Raw genomic sequence first — 14,897 nt, forward strand, 5'->3', positions numbered from 1 at the left:
TGTGGAAGGAGCGGGATTGAGAGATCAACGCAGGGGGTTTATCCAGGTTCGGGCTGCAAGCGATGCGTAATACCCTACTCCTGCTGGTTTATGTTTATCTGGTGTTCTTGGACTAGCTACAAAGCGTGCAGGGTCCAAAAAATCCGAATCCTTCCTCAGTACGCCGCGGGCCTCCTTTTATAGTCAAAAGGGGCTGCCACAGTGGCACACGGGAGGTGGAAAGTTGTACAGTAGTCGAGTCTATCTCCTGGCACCGTAGGACAAACGCATTTAATGCGCTGCCGACGTGTCCTCCATGCTTTATCGGGGACGGTAAGGAAGCTCGTCCCAGCTGTCGCCGCCTCACCTGGCTTCGACTCGCGTCCGAGCTGACGGGGCATGTAGTGCCACGCTGGCTGGCTGGCTGGCTGCTGAGTTGGTGTGGTGGCAGAGTCTTCACGAAGATCTGCATGCCACCACGTAGGTGCTTGCTGAGTTGGCCTGGAGGCCGCATGTCACCACGCAGGTGCTCGCCTAGTTGGTGGGCTGGCAGCTGTGTGGGAACGGCGGTGGAGTCTTGGCTGGTGTGGGCCTGGCTGCGGCCCCACGGATGTCTTCGGCAAGGGTCTTGCCGCGGCGCCGTGGGCGTCCCCGGCAAGGGTCTCGCCGGGGGGGGGGACTCGTGGGTATCCTCGGCAAGGATCTTACCGAGGATCTTCGTCTTCTGATTCTCATCTAGTCTTGCATGTTCTTGGTCTTCACAAAGATTTGCATGCCACCACGAAGGCGCCTCCCGAGCTTTGGTTCCAATATGGTTGAGGGCGTCGGAACTCTCAGGCTCAAGGGTGGCAGCCCTGCTGGCGTTGGGCAAGTTGCCCCGGCAAGGTTCTTGCCGGGGCTGTGGAGGCCTCCCCGGCAAGGGCCTTGGCGGGGGAGTCCACCTCGCCCTGCTGCTCTTTGTGTTTCTGGCTAGGCGTTGGTCTGGTCGTCTTGTGCCTTTGCTTCCTCTGCCCCGCCAAGCGTGGCCAGGGGCTGCGATTGCCCGCGCACAGGTAAAGGGGTACAAAAAGGGACCCTTACTTTTGTACACCGACAACTGGTACCGGTTAAACAAGAAACTATAATTTATAATGTTGATCCAGTTGTCCCTTCTGCTTATACTGAGAAACCACCTTTTCCTGTTAGGATAAAGGAACATGCTAAAGTTTCAATTGTGGTTCACAAAAGCTATATTAGAACACCTAAACCTGATGAACAAATTAAAGTAGAACTAGTATTGCTATGGTTAAAGATCTCTTGGAAGAAGATATGGATGGTCATGTTATTTACTTCTGTGAAGAAGATGCTAGAATTGCCAAACCCGATAAAAAGGTTAAACATAGACCTGTTGTTGGCATGCCTGTCATCTCAGTCAAAATAGGAGATCACTGTTATCATGGTTTATGTGACATGGGTGCTAGTGTGAGTGCTGTTCCTTACACTTTATATCAAGAAATTATGAAAGACATAGCACCTGCAGAGATAGAAGACATAGATGTTACTATTAAAGATGCTAATAGAGACACCATATCACCATTTGGGATTGTTAGAGATGCTGAAGCCTTGTGTGGGAAAATAAAATACCCTACTGATTTTCTTGTTCTTGGTTCCCCACAAGATGACTTCTGTCCATTATTTTTGGTAGACCTTTCTTGGACACCGTTAATGCTAAAATAGACTGTGAGAAACGTTGGTGTTAGTTTTGGTGATGAGTCTCATGAGTTTAATTTTTCCAAGTTTAGTAGAAAGCTTCATGAAAAAGAATTGCCTAGTAAGGATGAATTAATTGGTCTTGCTTCTATTGCTATACCACCTACTGATCCTTTAGAACAATATTTGCTAGACCATGAAAATGATTTTCATATGCATGAAAGAAATGAAATAGATAAGATTTTCTTTGAACAACGTCCTCTGCTTAAACACAATTTGCCTATTGAAACTCTGGGAGGTCCTCCTCCACCTAAAGGTGATCCTGTGTTTGAATTAAAACAATTTCCAGACACTTTGAAATATGCTTATCTTGATGAAAAGAAGATATATCCTGTTGTCGGTGTCAAAACCGGCGGATCTCGGGTAGGGGGTCCCGAACTGTGCGTCTAAGGCGGATGGTAACAGGAGGCGGGGGACACAATGTTTACCCAGGTTCGGGCCCTCTCGATGGAGGTAATACCCTACTTCCTGCTTGATTGATCTTGATGATATGAGTATTACAAGAGTTGATCTACCACGAGATCGTAGAGGCTAAACCCTAGAAGCTAGCCTATGATTATGATTGTTGTTGTCCTACGGACTAAACCCTCGGGTTTATATAGACACCAGAGGGGGCTAGGGTTACAGAGAGTCGGTTACAAGGGAGGAGATCTACATATCCGTATTGCCAAGCTTGCCTTCCACGCAAAGGAGAGTCCCATCCGGACACGGGACGAAGTCTTCAATCTTGTATCTTCATAGTCCAACAGTCCGGCCAAAGTACATAGTCCAGCTGTCCGAGGACCCCCTAATCCAGGACTCCCTCAGTAGCCCCTGAACCAGGCTTCAATGATGATGAGTCCGGCGCGCAGATTGTCTTCAGCATTGCAAGGCGGGTTCCTCCTCCGAATACTCCATAGAAGATTTTGAACACAAGGATAGTGTCCGGCTCTGCAAAATAAATTCCACATACCACCGTAGAGAGTATAATATTCCACAAATCTAATCTGCTGACAAGTTTCAGGGCATGACATCACGCCACGGCCCGGTCATTATTCGAACCGTTTTTCTCAACCAGCTGCTGCACATATTGCGAGGCGGTTTCCTTGGCACGTCTCGTCGAAGCAGAGATCGTGTCCCCTTATCATGGGATTCTCGTCAATACGAGTGTGGGTAACCCAACCGCGCCATCAATCACGATGCTTGGGAAATAAGCGATTTTACCAGGCAAGTGGGGAGGCGCATAGTTTGTACCGCCCTTATAAAGGGACAAGGACTCCTCTTTTTTTACCCACGCCCTCTTCTTCCCTGCCTATCCATTCTCGCGCACTTGAGCTCCAGCGCCCAAGTTCGCATTTTCTACGCAAAACCATTCCATACATGTCCGGAGCGGGAGGCAAGTGGATGGCTTCCTCCGTCACGGAGGAGGACATCACGAAGCTCCGGGAAGCCGGATACATAGTAGCAAACATCGCGCATCGGCTCCCGGACGCAGGGCAGATCGTCCCTACTCCAGAACCCCATGAGAGGGTTGTATTCCTTACCCACTTCGTCCGCGGACTGGGATTTCCCCTCCACCCATTTGTTCGCGGGCTCATGTTTTACAAAGGCTGGATTTTCATGATCTGGCCCCCAATTTCATCCTCAACATCTTGGCGTTTATCGTCATGTGCGAGGCCTTCCTCCGCGTCAAGCCCCACTTCGGCCTGTGGCGGAAGACCTTGAACGTTAAACCGAAGGTGGTGGTCGGCCAGCAAGCGGAGTGCGGAGGCGCCATGGTGGGACAAATGCCCAACGTCACCTGGCTCGAAGGCTCCTATGTGGAGACCGTAAAGGGGTGGCAATCGGGGTGGTTCTACATCACTGAGCTGTGCGACACCAACTGGGTGGCGGCCCCCGAATTTTGATCCGGAATCCCCATGCGGCTCACCTCCTGGAAAGAGAAGGGCCTATCCTGGGGTTCATCGGTGGAGCTGACCGGACTCCAGACCTGCGTCAAAAACATGATAAGCAAGAAAATCAAGCTTGTCAACGTGGTCCAAGTCATGCTCTTCCGCCGGATCCTCCCATGTCAAAGACGGGTATTCAATTTGTGGGAGTTCGACCCGGCTGAGCACCAGACGCTGCGAGAGCTCTTTGACATGACGCACAAGGACGTCTGGAAGGTGCTGTTCAAGGGCGCCGAGGTACCTCCTCCTCTTACCGAGGACCGCGGACTCAGCGCAAAGCGCCCCGCCAATCCGGTAAGTCTTTTATATCTTATAAGATGTTCTTTTCCCCACTATAACCCTGCGCGGGATCTAAGCCTCCATTCCATTTAACAGGACTGGGTAGCGACAGCGGAGCAGATCGATTGTCCAGCCCCCTGCCCGAAGATCCAGCAGATGCTCTCCTAATGGAGATGCTGGTTCCAGCGCCTTATGAGGTGCCGGAGAAGAAGGCCAAGAAGAAGGCCACGGGGACCAGGAAGGGTCTCCGACGCAAGGTTATATCAGACTCATCGTCCACAGACACCGAGCCGCACTCCTCCCACGAAAACGAGGAGGAGGAAGAGGAAAGTTCTCCCCCCCAGCCGGGGGGGGGGGGGACAGGAAAAGGAAGGCCGCCCCATCAGGGGAGGCCGAAGGGTCCAAGAAGGGAAGGACCCTCCTCCCGGACTGCTCCACGACGGCCGCTTTCAGCGAAGAGGAGTGGTTACCCAGGGACAAGCCCCTGGCGAAGTCGTGAGTATCCGGATACCATAATAATTTTTGGTACGTTTTATTGTACTGCTTCTTATCACGCCGAACATGATTATGCAGTCCATCCCGAGCCCATATCGACGTATCTTCGTCGGATGATTCTTTGGGCCCGTCAGATATGAACAGCGATTCGCTCCCGACCGCCTCCTCCCCCCGCCCTACGGACAACTTCGAGGTGTTGTCTCAAAGGGCACCGAACCAAGGGGAGGTAGTCCTGGAGGTGCCTCAAGGCGACATTCAGGACGCTGTGCGCAAGGGGAGCAAGACTCCCATGGGCTCCAATGGCGGGGGCAGCAAGTTTGGCCCCCAGCCGAATACTGTGCCGGAACCTCGAGTGGTTCCGGACTCTGTCAGGCGACCCCTCACTAAGGGGGGCGAGCCGTCTGTGCCGATGACCTCTGTCCATCCAGAGGCATCGGACAACTTGCTGGAAGCGCTTCGCGGCGCTTCCATTGATGAAGAGCACTGCACTATTATGAGTGCAGTGGTCGAGAAGGTTCAGTCCACCAAGAGCAGACTGACTGAAGCCTGTGCCAGCCTCCTAACAGGCTTTGACGTGAGTAATCAAATTATAAGAAAATGTTACAGCATAGACAGTAGCCCCTGATGCTCTGTTTGGCGTTTGCGAAGAAAGGCCGAATAGAGGATCAAATAATAATCGCAGGAGTCTAATCAGAATATGTCTATGTGCATACGCAGGCTTTACTGCTGGCCGCTGCCGCACGTACTGCGGAGGTCTCCATACTGAAGCGGGACCTTGAGCGGTCCAAGGAAGAGGTCGGCCTTACCAAGAGGCAGCTCGAAGAGAACAAAGGTAAGTGATACCCCGTCTGTATATTGATAAAGGAAAATGTGGTTTTTGAATAACAGGATCGTCATGAATTTTGCTTAGGGGCCACGACCGAAGTGGCGGCCCTGAAGAAGGCGCTATCCGAGGCCGAAGACAAAGCGGCTAGGAGCGCATCGAGCGAGAGAAGCAAGAGGCCCGAGTCGGCGAGGTGCAGCAAGAGCTCCAGGCTCTCGTCAAGAAACACGAGTCCTTGGAGCGTGACTCGAAGACGCAAGGGTCCGAGCTTGCGAAGGCCCTCGAAAACGCACAACATGCCAAGGCCGAAGCCCAAAAGGCCCTCCAGGAAATTGAGGCGGCTAAGAAGATAGCGGCGGGTAAGGCATTCATTATGCAAAGCAAGCATGTGAAGGAAACTTTCCTTTTACTTACCCGAATTCGGAGCTCTCCAGGAGCGTTCGCAGATCTACCCCGTAGTGTGTCGGATGCCGCGGAGTTCTACCGGGCCGAGGAGGGGAGCTCGACAGAGAAGTTGTTCTGGTCTGAGTATACTGGGACCGAACATCCAGTGCCCCTGAGCGACCAGTTGAAGCAACTGGTCGAGCTGCACAAGGCGGTCGAACTGGCCATTAGGGGTCTCATAGTCCGGATGTGGCCTGGCGAGCCCCTGCCTGGCAGCTACTTTGGCCTGGTGAGGCGGCTTGTGAATGCCTGCCCCTGGTTTGAAGTCATAAAGCGGTCCGTCTGCATTGAAGGTGCGCGCAGGGCTTTCGCCCGGGCGAAAGTGCACTGGGCGAAGCTGGACGCCGAAAAGCTGGTGAAGGAGGGGCCGCCGGAGGCCAAGGAGCATCGCCACCCCGAAAAGTATTATGACAGTGTCCTGAAGGGTGCTCGCCTTGTGGCGGAGGAATGTGCTAAGGATGTAATATTTGAATGAATGTACTCATGTGATCCTGTAATATGAAACGAGTTCATGTGCGCTATGCAACGCTTTGTTAATTTAAAATATCACCTTCTCTGCGGCCGTTTACAAAATCCGAGAGTTGGCCAGTCGTCGGCTTCTGCCCCCATGTAACTAGTACTGGGGTGTTCGGGATAAACCTGATCACTCTTCATCCCAATTTTAGGTCCTTCGAAGGAGGTGTTCACCACAACGAACCAGGCAATCGGACTATAAAGCTTTATCACTCTCACTTAGCCATAGAAGTCTACAATTTTAAATTTTGGCGAAGCCCCTAGTATTCGGAAGGCCGAACTTGGGGCGCTATATACGCCTATGTCGGGCAAGGCCGACTCCTCGCCCGAAGTGGAAAAAGTCTTTAAGGACTTGAGACCTCTCGAACAGCGACCAGCTCTCGCCGCATCATGACAGTTAGTTTTCGGCTTTCTCTACTGAGGTGCTCGTCCGAAAGAACCGGGACACAATCGCAGTAGTTCTCCTAGCGCTACCTTAGCCGATATAGCGGAACGTAAGGTACCAAAACATGGGAGCCGGGCAAACCCAACTATTGACCCAAGACATGATTCGGAGCTGATGCATATAATGCTATAAGTTCGGGGTGCCGCACTGTCGAAAGTGTTCGGACTTTTCACGCCATGTTATGGGGTATACTGAAGCCCCTGGCGTACTGGTCGTACCAGAATGTACGGGTGCAATTTGTCGTAAAATAAGCAGACAAGAAAAAAGGAAATGTAATAATAGACTAACGCTATGCATTGTTATTTAAATAATACGTCAAAGCGAACAGATACAAGTAGTGCAATAAGCAAAAAATATGACTATTTGACATGTCCTATCCAAGGGCAGGCTGCGTATTGGTATGTAAAACAGGTATTCAATCGTTATCAGAGACCACCTGGGGATTCCCTTGTATGTCAGAGCGTCTTGCTTCCTTGGTATTTCCTTCCCGCAATGAGTCAACAATCAGACTGCTGGAGAGGTCTTCCAGAGAGTAAGGTCCTGAAAGAGAAAAGTTGATAAAGGTATACGTGCCCTGGGGTGGTTGAGCCGCATTGTGGGCCGTGCCATAGCCGTGCCTCCGCCTATGCCCGTGGTTTCTTGAGTGCGTAGTTATGTACGCGCGGCACAAATTTCGCCGCTTGACTGGGACTATGGCGGAGGCCAAATTGCTATCCGAGCTCTGAACGTGCCTGGAGGTCCTGTTGCAGGTTACTTCGGACTCGCTTGAAGGTGTCCGGTGGCTTCTTCGCCGAATTGGCAGTTGGCCTCAGAAGGCTGCTCTGTACTTCCGCTGCGAGGGCCGCAGTGTGCTCCTCTCTGCGGAGCGAGCGTTTTGTGTTTCCATTAACTATGATAACCCTGCGCGGTCCTGGCATTTTGAGCTTGAGGTATGCATAGTGCGGTACCGCATTGAATCTAGCAAATGCGGTTCGTCCGAGTAGTGCGTGATAGCCACTACGGAAGGGGACGATATCGAAGATTAACTCCTCGCTTCGAAAGTTGTCCGGAGATCTGAAGACCACTTCCAATGTGATTGAGCCCGTGCAACAGGCCTCTACACCTGGTATGATACCTTTGAAGGTGGTTTTTGTGGGTTTGATCCTCGAGGGGTCTATACCCATTTTGCGCACTGTATCCTGATAGAGCAGGTTCAGGCTGCTTCCACCGTCCATAAGGACTCGAGTGAGGTGAAATCCGTCAATGATGGGATCAAGAACCAATGCAGCAGAACCGCCATGACGGATACTAGTGGGGTGGTCCCTACGATCGAAAGTGATCGGACAGGAAGACCATGGGTTGAACTTTGCGGCGACTGGCTCCATCGCATAGACATCCCTTAGTGCGCGCTTCCGTTCCCTCTTGGGAATATGGTTTGCATATATCATGTTCATCGTTTTCACTTGGGGAGGAAATTTCTTCTGTCCTCCTGTGTTCGGCGGCCGGGGCTCCTCCTCATCGTCGCTATGCAGCCCCTTTTCCTTGTTTTCGGTATTCAACTTGCCGGCCTGCTTGAACACCCAGCATTCTCTGTTGGTGTGATTGGCTGGCTTATCGGGGGTGCCGTGAATTTGACACGAGCGATCGAGTATGCGGTATTTAGAGCCTGGATTGCTTCTTTTGAACGGCTTCTTCCGCTGACCGGATTTAGAGCCACTGAATCCGGCATTGACTGCCGTGTCTTCGGCGTTATCGCCGTTGTTGCGGCGCTTGTGTCTGTTGCGACGTGGTCTACCGTTACTATCTTTGGCATCATAATTGCCATGATTTCTTGATGTGTTGTTGCTGCGAGCCAGCCAGCTGTCCTCGCCCGCACAAAAGCTGGTCATGAGTGTCGTGAGGGCTGCCATAGACTTCGGCTTCTCTTGGCCGAGGTGCCGGGCGAGCCACTCGTCACGGATGTTATGCTTAAATGCCGCTAAGGCCTCTGCATCCGGACAGTCGACAATTTGGTTCTTTTTAGTTAGGAACCGGGTCTAGAATTTCCTGGCCGATTCCCCTGGCTGCTGAGTTATATGGCTCAAGTCATCAGCGTCCGGTGGTCGCACATAAGTGCCCTGGAAGTTGTCAAGGAATGAATCTTACAAATCCTCCCAATTGCCAATGGAGTTTGCTGGCAAGCTATTCAGCCAATGCCGAGCTGGTCCTTTGAGTTTTAGTGGGAGGTACTTGATGGCATGTAGATCGTCACCACGGGCCATGTGGATGTGGAGGAGGAAATCCTTGATCCATACCGCGGGGTCTGTTGTACCATCATATGATTCAATGTTTACGTGTTTAAACCCTTCTGGGAATTCGTGATCCATTACTTCGTCAGTGAAGCATAGGGGGTGTGCGGCGCCTCTGTGTCGGGCTATGTCACGACGTAGTTCATACGAGTCTTGTCTGCTGTATTCAGCCCGGCCGGATTTGCTTTTAGTGTATCCGGCGTGACGATCGTCGTCACGCGTTGGGACGCGCCCCCGTGATCTGTAGAACGATCTTGTATGTCCTGCTTTGTTTTCCAATATGTCTCGCAGGTCCTGCGTGTTGCCCCTGGCCTTGGTATTTTTGTTTGAATGGCGGCGGTGTGCGGGCTGGACTTCGGGCTGATGTGCCACTCTGTCTCGGCCACGAGGTGGCCGATCAGCCGCATCGTACGCTGGTAATGTAGGTTTTAATGCTTCCTCCTCGAGTTGGTGTTGCAACCTGCGGTTTGGGTAACTCTTGGTTGGGCGTTCGAGTTCGTATTCCTCGGCCGCCAGGACCTCAGTCCATCTATCCGCTAGGAGATCTTGATCAGCCCGAAGCTGTTGTTGCTTTTTCTTCAGGCTATTTGCTGTGGCTATACGCCGGCGCTTGAAGTGCTCCTGCTCGACGGGATCCTCAGGCACGATAAATTCTTCATCACTGAGGCTCACCTCGTCTTCGGAGAGAGGCATGTAATTGTCATCCTCTGGTTCTCCGTCTGCTGCCTGTTCCTAAGGGCTAGCTTGTTCATCCTCCTGCTCGAGGCCTGGCTAGAGGGGATTGTCTTCGTCTTCGGCACAATCCGGAGCGTTATTGTCTCTTGTGCCGGTATCGCTGCTTTTGCTATGGCGGGACTTAGAGCGGCGCCGCTGACGCCGGTGCTTGGATTGCTTCTTGGAGGGATAATCCTTCGTTGCCTTATCGCCATCGCCTTCTTTGGGGGTGTCCACCATGTATATATCATATGATGAGGTGGCAGTCTAGCGCCCTGTGGGCGGTGGTTCCTGTTCGCCTCCTGGATCGTCGGCCGTACCGTCGATGTCTTCAGAGCCGAAATCGAGCATGTTGGTTAAATCATCGACAGTGGCTATTAAGTGGGTGGTGGGTGGGGAATGAATTTCTTCGTCGTCCGCTTCCCACTCGAGCCGGACATAGTTCGGCCAAGGGCCTCCTGACAAGGAGAGAGACCTTAGTGAATTTAGCACATCGCCAAAGGGCGAGTGCTGAAAGATATCCGCGGAGGTAAACTCCATGATCGGCGCCCAATCAGATTCGATAGGCCTGGACGCAGGCGGTTCAGAGCCTGTGGCCGGGGACGAATCCAAGGATCTGGCGACATAGGTCTCATGGGAGGTGAAGTCAGTATTCGGCTCTATCGCCACTGAGTGTGCGGCCTCCGAGGCGGGGTCCATCCACCCGTCCTCGGACGGAGCAATCGGCTCCGGATCTAGGGCCGGAGTAGCCACAGGTGTGATCTCCCGAACACCGTCCGACGGCAGAGCTAAGTCGTGCTCGTCGTGACTGTGCAGCGCACCTGACATGGGCTCGAATCCGTCAAAGATCAAGTCTCCACGGATGTCGGTAGTATAGTTTAAGCTTCCAAACCTAACTTGATGGCCAGGGGCGTAGCTTTCGATCTGCTCCAGATGGCCAAGCGAGTTGGCCTGCAGTACGGAGCCGCCGAATACGAAGATTTGCCCGGGGAGAAAAACCTCACCCTGGATCGCATTGTTACCGATGATTGAAGGGGCCATCAAGCCTTTATGGTGATGGCACAGTGGAACTCTCAATGAAAGCACCAATGTCGGTGTCAAAACCGGTGGATCTCGGGTAGGGGGTCCCGAACTGTGCGTCTAAGGAGGATGGTAACAGGAGGCGGGGGACACAATGTTCACCCAGGTTCGGGCCCTCTCAATGGAGGCAATACCCTACTTCCTGCTTGATTGATCTTGATGATATGAGTATTACAAGAGTTGATCTACCACGAGATCGTAGAGGCTAAACCCTAGAAGCTAGCCTATGATTATGATTGTTGTTGTCCTATGGACTAAACCCTCTGGTTTATATAGACACCGGAGGGGGCTAGGGTTACACAGAGTCGGTTACAAGGGAGGAGATCTACATATCCGTATTGCCAAGCTTGCCTTCCACGCAAAGGAGAGTCCCATCCGGACACGGGACGAAGTCTTCAATCTTGTATCTTCATAGTCCAACAGTCCGGCCAAAGTACATAGTCCGGCTGTCCGAGGACCCCCTAATCTAGGACTCCCTCACCTATTATTATTAGTGCTAACCTTTCAGAACATGAAGAAGAAAGATTATTGAAAGTTCCAAGGAAGCACCGAGCTACTATTGGATATACTCTTGATGATTTAAAGGGCATTGGTCCCACTCTATGTCAGCACAAAATTAATATGGAACCTGATGCTAAACCAATTGTTGATCACCAACGTCGGTTAAATCCGAAGATGAAAGAAGTGGTAAGAACCGAAATATTAAAACATCTGGAAGCAGGTATAATCTATCATATAGCAGATAGTAGATGGGTAAGTCATGTTCATCGTGTTCCTAAGAAAGGAGGTATAACTGTTGTTCCTAATGATAAGAATGAACTTATTCCACAAAGAATTGTTACACGCTATAGAATGGTAATTGATTTTAGAAAATTAAACGAAGCAACTAGGAAAGATCATTACCCTTTGCCTTTTATTGATCAAATGCTTGAAAGATTATGTAAGCACACACAGTTTTGCTTCCTTGATGGATATTCTGGCTTTTCACAACCTGTTTCTCAACCTGATCAAGAAAAGACCACTTTTACTTGTCCTTTTGGAACCTATGCTTATAGACGTATGCCTTTTGGTTTATGTAATGCACCTGCTACCTTTCAAAGATGTATGACTGCTATATTCTCTGATTTTTGTGAAAAGATTGTTGGGATTTTCATCGATGACTTTTCTGTTTATGGGATGTCTTTTGATGATTGTTTAAGCTATCTTGATCGAGTTTTGCAGAGATGTGAACAAACAAATCTTGTCTTGAATTGGGAGAAGTGCCACTTTATGGTTAATGAAGGCATTGTGTTGGGTCATAAAATCTTTGAAAGAGATATTGAAGTGGACAAAGCTAAGGTTGATGCAATTAAGAAAATGCCATGACCTAAAGATATAAAAGGTATTTGTAGTTTCCTAGGTCATGCTGGTTTCTATAGGAGATTTATCAAAGACTTCTCTAAAATTTCTAGGCCTCTCACTAGTCTTTTGCAAAAGGATATTCCTTTTGTTTTTTATGATGATTGTTTAGAAGCCTTTGAAACATTCAAGAAAGCCTTAATTTCTACACCTATTATTCAACCACCTGATTGGAACTTGCCTTTTGAAATTATGTGTGATGCTAGTGATTATGCTGTTGGTGCTGTTCTAGGACAAATAGTTGATAAGAAACTGAATGTTATTCCTTATGCTAGTAAAACTCTAGACAGTGCTCAAAGAAATTATGCTACTACTGAAAAAGAATTCTTTGCAGTGGTGTTTGCTTGTCATAAATTTAGACCTTATATTGTTGATTCCAAAGTAACTATTCACACAGGCCATGCCGCTCTTAAATATCTTACGGAAAAGAAAGATGCTAAACTTAGACTTATTCATTGGGTTCTCTTGTTACAAACACTACAAAAAAAGACACATCCGTGACATTTTGGGCCAAACGAATTTTTTTTCTGTCATACAAATGACATTTCTATGACAATAATTGTGACAAAACACGGTATCATCATAGATGTGGTGGGGTCCTACTTCTATGACAAAAAATCATGACAGAAAATGGGCTTTTCGTCCTGGGCGGGCCGGAGACGCTGCTGCATGACATTCTTTGGGCCGTCCATGACGGAAAAAACCGTGGTAGAAGCGAGGGCGAGGAAAATATCGGGGTGTTCCCGGTTACGGTAGGTGGTCGGGGCCGAGCGATGCGTGTTTCTCTCGTACACGCATGCGCGTGGGTGCGAGGCGTTGGGCTCTAACTGAACCCGAGCGAGGCGTTGGGCTCTAACTAAACCCGAGTGATTGCACTGCAGGCTACGCGTTACTGAACCCGAGCGATCGATCGATGGCTGTTAACTGAACCCGATCGAGCGATTCCTTCGCTACTGCTGCTAACTGAAGCCGATCGATGCTGCCTCTGGATGAACAGTGAGCATTGCTGGGGGGGGGTTTGGATGAACAGTTCCTGGTGGGGGTGGATGAACAGGACCCCGTGGTGTTGCCTCTGGATGAACAGGACCCCGATCGATCGAGCCGGTTGGGGCTGGATGAACAGGACCCCGTGGAGGGCTAGATGAACAGGACCACCCCGTGGAGGGCAGAATGAACAGTAGACGGTGGAGGGCTGGATGAACAGTAGCCCGTGGAGGGGTGGTTGAACAGGAGCCCGTGGAGAGGGCTAGTTGAACAGTAGCAGGTGGAGTAGCGCGTGGTGGAGGCTGGATGAACAGGAGCCCGTGGATGAACAGACACATGTGGAGGCTGGAGGAGGTCGACGGTGGATGAACAGTAGCCCGTGGAGGCTGGAGGGAGTCGACGGTGGAGATGAACAGTATCCCGTGGAGTCCCGTTTTGCGGTACGCCACACCCCGCCCAGCCGATGAACAGGACCCCCGTTTCGACCGTAGCGCTCCAACACAAGTCCGTTTCCTCCGTTTTGCAGTACGCCACATCCCTCCTGATCAAGAGGACCCCCGTTTCGACCGTAGGAGGTCCGTTTCCTCCGTTTTGCGGTACGCCAGAGCCCTCCCGACGAACAGGATCCCGTTTCGAACGTGGACGGTCGAACACAAGGCCATTTCCTCCGTTCTGCGGTACGCCAGGCCTCGTTTCCATCGGTTGTTCCTTCCAAGCCGGTTGGCTCCCACGCGTTCCATTGCCTCCCGATGAACACGACGCATTCCGTTGCCTCCCCATGAACACGACGACGACGCAGTTTCTCCGTTCTGACCCAGCCATGTACACGAGCCCTGGCCGTACGTACGCGCGAGTAGGCATTCGAGACCCTGCCCGTATGTATGTAAGTGGCCGTATTTACTTTCTTGCACGCTGGCCGTACGTACGCGCGAATAGGCATTCAAGACCTTGCCAGTATGTACGTAAGTGGCCGTATTTACTTTCTTGCACCCTGGCCGCTGTACGTACGTGTACATGCTACGTGCGCGCCTCTACATCGACAAGTATGTATGTACACGTTCACGACCAGAATGACAATGCTACGTATGCTTCGACCAGGTGGGTCCCGACTATCAGGCACGTCCTTGCGTGCGAAGATGTAGCTGGTGGGTCCCAGCAGTCAGGGGGCGAATCGTTTTTTTTGCCCGGACGCACTTCCTTGCGTGCAAAGATGTAGCTGGTGGGTCCCAGCAGTCAGGGGGAAACGTTTTTTTCACGAAATACGGTGGCCCGTCCGGTGGGTCCCCGCTGTCAGGTGGAGGAATAATTATTTTGCGCGTAATAAGGAGGCACTTCCTTGCAGCGGCCGTGGACCCAGCTGTCAGCCTCTCCATGTACAGTACTTTTCCGATGGAAGTCATTCCTTGACCATGTTGACCACGCTGCGCCGAGAGCGCCAGGGCGTTGGACGACGGCGAGGCCTAGGAAGGGGACGACGCGGAGCCGGGGAAGACGCGGCAGTGAAAGCCCGCGCGGAGAGGAGTACGAGGGTTCACTGGTTCGGCTGCGGTGTGAAGCTGCCGTCGCCGCAGGGCCTGGCCAGCGGTGGAATAGTAGGGGGCGGTGAGACCTCCGCGGCAGCACAGCCGGCCACGGGAGGCAGGAGCATGCGGCACGGCCGGCGCTGCTTTGGGAAGCTGGAGCTAGAAGACCAGAGGTTGAATAAGCACTACGGCCGTTGGATGGACATCGTACGGTCACTTGAGATAGAATCGTTCATATTGACTAAGTTGACAAAGCACTCTGTCCCCGTCAACTTA

This window comes from Aegilops tauschii, chromosome 3, assembly GCF_002575655.3.
Source record: "Aegilops tauschii subsp. strangulata cultivar AL8/78 chromosome 3, Aet v6.0, whole genome shotgun sequence".
NCBI classification, from domain to species: domain Eukaryota; kingdom Viridiplantae; phylum Streptophyta; class Magnoliopsida; order Poales; family Poaceae; genus Aegilops; species Aegilops tauschii.